General features: G+C 50.3%; 1 pseudogene; it reads left to right on the forward strand.

Moving 5' to 3' along the window:
* The first annotated feature begins 568 nt into the window (after positions 1–568).
* LOC119807754 lies at positions 569–831 on the forward strand (annotated as a pseudogene).
* The last annotated feature ends 3,217 nt before the right edge of the window (positions 832–4,048 follow it).

Here is a 4,048-nt window from a genome sequence, read left to right on the forward strand (position 1 = left end):
GGTATGGCTAGGTAAGAAAGGTGGTGAGTTTCCAAGATGGTCTACTTCTTCCTCATCCTTTTGACTTGAGACTATTTCTCAAGTCAAAAGTCTTGTAAGCTTTTGTTTCCTACCAGCAAGGCCCCTCTGATTGGACTGGCTCAAGTTCAAAACCCAATCAGGACAAGTCACACACAGATTTGAGTCAATGAACCATTGTTTTTTTTACTTTAAACTGATAAACACTAAATTAGGACTCTTCAGAGACTTTAAAACAAAACCAACAAAATGAAAAACAAACTCTGCAGAGGGTCCTTTTCTCTGGAAGTCTTCTGTCTCTGTGTGTGTTTGGAAAATCCTAATAAACCTATTCCTTCCACAATTAATTTCGTATGCTGCTGTATGTGATAATTGAGATTTCTCTGATGCTACCCGTGGGGCTTGAGATTTTTCCTAATTTTTAAACTGGCAAAGAAACAAACCCAAGCAGTGTGAAGAAGCAGCGAGAACCACCCCCGGACAGACAGGAGCTGCACACCGCTGCAGCCCCCCGTTCAGCGTTGACGTTGCCCGCCGGTCCAGCGCCGCCATGCCCAAAAGAAAGGCTGAAGGGGATACTAAGCCAAGGTGAAGGACGAGCCACAGAGAATACCGGCAAGGTTGTCCGCTAAACCTGCTCCCCCAAAGCCAGAGCCCAAGCCTTAAAAGGCCCCTGCAAAGAAGGGAGAGAAGGTGCCCAAAGGGAAGAAAGGGAAGGCAGATGCTGGTAAGGATGCCAATAATCCTGCAGAGAATGGAGAAGCCAAAACAGACCAGGCACAAAAAGCTGAAGGTGCTGGAGACGCCAAGTGAAATGTGTGCGTTTCTGATAAGTGTGTACTTCTGGTGATTGTACAGTTTGAAATACTATTTTTATCAAGTTTTATAAAAATGCAGAATTTTGTTTTACTTTTTTTTTTTTAAAGCTATGTTGTTAGCACACAGAACACGTCATTGTTTTGGGGTGGGGAGGACCACGTGTCACTAGCAGTGTCTCCCAAGCTGGATGAATGGTGGTTCAGGATGGAAAACATCTTTCCCTGATAATCTTGAAAGACTCCTCGTGGCTCCCAGGAGAGACGTCCTGGGGACATGTTGACATATGTGGCCCCCGTGGCACCGCTTGTCTTGTGTGCAAAAACAATTCATTTTTATATCCTCCTCCTCCTCCCCCTGTACCATCAGCACAGACTTAACTTCCTTAAGACCAGAGACCTGTTGGAACCTGATCCCCAAAATCGATTTTGCCAGTCTGTTGGGCAATCTGGACTCTGCAGTGATATTCGAGTGTCCTCAAAAGCGCAGCGGTTCCTTTTATAGAAGATTGTGTATCTGCAGGTTGATCATTCTGCCGTTTTCATTTCATTTCCTGAAAGTCAGGGTCGGCTTGTGAGAAGCTGTGAAACAACATCCTCAGTGTGAAATGTCAGCCCTTACTCTAAACTCCTCCCCCTTTTCAGAGCATCCAATGAAGACTCACCGGCTTTTATAGTGGCTTTCTGATTTTGGTAGTCCATACAAGAAGGGAGTTTGGAAGTTCTTGTATACTGTTACTGATTGTCTTGCCCATGTTCTTCCTGGAAAACCATGATTGTTTATGGAAAGTGTCTTTAAAAGCTGGATACAGTTTGGCTTGGAAAAAAAAGAAATCAAACCGAATCAAGACGCATAGAATGCATCAAAAGAGAAGCCAGGTGATGCACTGGTCATATCCAGCCTCGATTCCCTTGGTGGTTGCCTTTCCCCATGCTCCATCGCCTTGAGGATTATGGGCCTTGCACAGCTAGGGCTGGGGCCCCGGGGTGAAAGGAGGCCAGAGTGTGAGCTGCGGGCGGGCAGGAGGGCGGGCAGGAGGGCGGGCGGTGAGCGGCGGTGAGCGGGTGTTCCCGGGCCGACCGGCAGGGGTCGTTCGTGCTGGCGCCGGAGTCGCGGGCGACGCAGTGTGAAGAGGCTTCCCGGGTGTAGGGCGCAGGGCGTCGGGCGTGAGGGTGTTGGGCTGGGGGGGAGGTGTGAGCCTGTCGGTGGTTTTGTTGTTTGTGTTGTCTTGGTTGCGTGTGGCGTTTTGTGCGTGAGTGTGTGTGTGTTTGTGTGTAAGCTTGGAGTGTTGTTTGTCGTGAGGAGGTGTCGAGGGTTTGTGTGAGTGTGTGCGTGTGTGCGTGCGTGTGCGTGTGTAGGTTTTTGCGAGAGTCCGGGCGCGAGAGCAGGGCGGGCGGGCGGGCCGGCGGGCCGGCGGGCCGGCGTGGTTGTGAGCAGGCAGGGGGCGTGGCTAGGAGGGTGACGTAATGTGAGGGCAGGTTCGAGTAGGTCCGTGTGGCGGCGCCCTCTCGCCGGTTGTGGTGGCGCACGCCGGTAGGATTTGCTGAAGGAGGCAGAGGCAGGAGGATCACGAGTTCGAGGCCAGCCTGGGCTACACATTTTTTTTTCTCACCTACTCTTGCACAGCTCGCGCGACGCCCAGCCTCTGCTTCTCAACACAATTCACACACACTCACTGCTTCAAACACACCTCACCCTCAACAACAACAACAACGCCTACCCACGCACTCACACAATAACAAACATACTCCAACCACCCACCCTTACCATCTACACATCTCCAGACCTACACCCTGCCTGCCCTCGGGATACCCCTCACTCACTCACTCACTCCCACCCACCCTTACCATCTACACATCTCCAGACCTACACCCTGCCTGCCCTCGGGATACCACTCACTCACTCACTCACTCACTCACTCACTCACTCACTCACTCACCTTCAGACCTTTCTCCCTAACCCTCATCTCCTCGCCTCGCCTGCCATCGCTCCCCTGGACAGCAATCCCGACACTTATGTGCACGACAACACACAAACACGCCTTCCCGTCGCCGCACCTGGCTGGACCCTCATTCCACCTGATCTTTTTGGCCTCGCTGCTCCCTAGCTCCTAATTTGCCAATAGAGCCCGGGTGTGTCTCTCGGTGTGTGTGTGTGTGTGTGTGTGTGTGTGTGTCTGTGTGTGTCTGTGTGTGTCTGTGCGGGGCTGGGAGGTGTGGGGTAGGGCGTGGTGGTGCTGGTGGTGCTGGTGGTCTGGTGTACTTCGGGACTTACCCCACATCCCCGATGGTCTCTTTGGCCCTGTCTTTGTCCCATTTGGCACAACCACTCCTTTAGCATTGGCCTTTGTTTCTTTGGGGGCTTTCACTGTCAACCCACGCCGCCTCATCCTTTTATTAAAACCATCACAATCTTGCCTCACTGTTCACTACCTCGATCGTTCTTTGGTTAAATAATAATAATAATAATAATAATAATAATAATAAGCATAAAAACAACAATAGTTTCAGCAACAACTCCTGCTACCACAACAACCACTATGTTTTCGTTGTCATGCCTACTACCAGGCAGGTCGTTTTGATCTTGTCTGCCTTGCTTGGGCGATTGTCACACCAGCCACAGGGAGCTGGTAGATCCTGTTCACAAGGAAGGAAGCACGTTGAGCAAAACGCAGCCCGAGTCCACCTCATTGGTTTGGGTAGGTAGGCTGCAAACCTAGTCTGCTGCCCTGCACTGGTTGTGTCCAGCCTCGATTCCCTAGGTGTTTGCATGTGTCCCTGCTGGGGCCCTCGGGAGGACACATCCCTGATCCCCGTGCTCCCCTCTCTCCTTCCTCCTCCCTGATCCCCGTGCTCCCCTCCCTCCTCCCTGATCCCCGAGCTATATGATAGTTACATGATAGCTACATGAGAGCTAGATAGCTACATGATACCTACATGATAGCTACATGATAGCTAGATAGCTACATGATAGCTACATGATAGCTAGATAGCTACATGATAGCTACATGATAGCTACATGATAGCTAGATAGCTACATGATAGCTACATGATAGCTACATGATAGCTACATGATAGCTAGATAGCTACATGATAGCTACATGATAGCTACATGATAGCTAGATAGCCACATGATAGCTACATGATAGCTAGATAGCCTGATAGCTACATGATAGCTAGATAGCTACATGATAGCTACATGATAGCTAGCTAGC

The sequence above is a fragment of the Arvicola amphibius genome, chromosome 2, assembly GCF_903992535.2.
Source record: "Arvicola amphibius chromosome 2, mArvAmp1.2, whole genome shotgun sequence".
In the NCBI taxonomy this organism is placed as follows: domain Eukaryota; kingdom Metazoa; phylum Chordata; class Mammalia; order Rodentia; family Cricetidae; genus Arvicola; species Arvicola amphibius.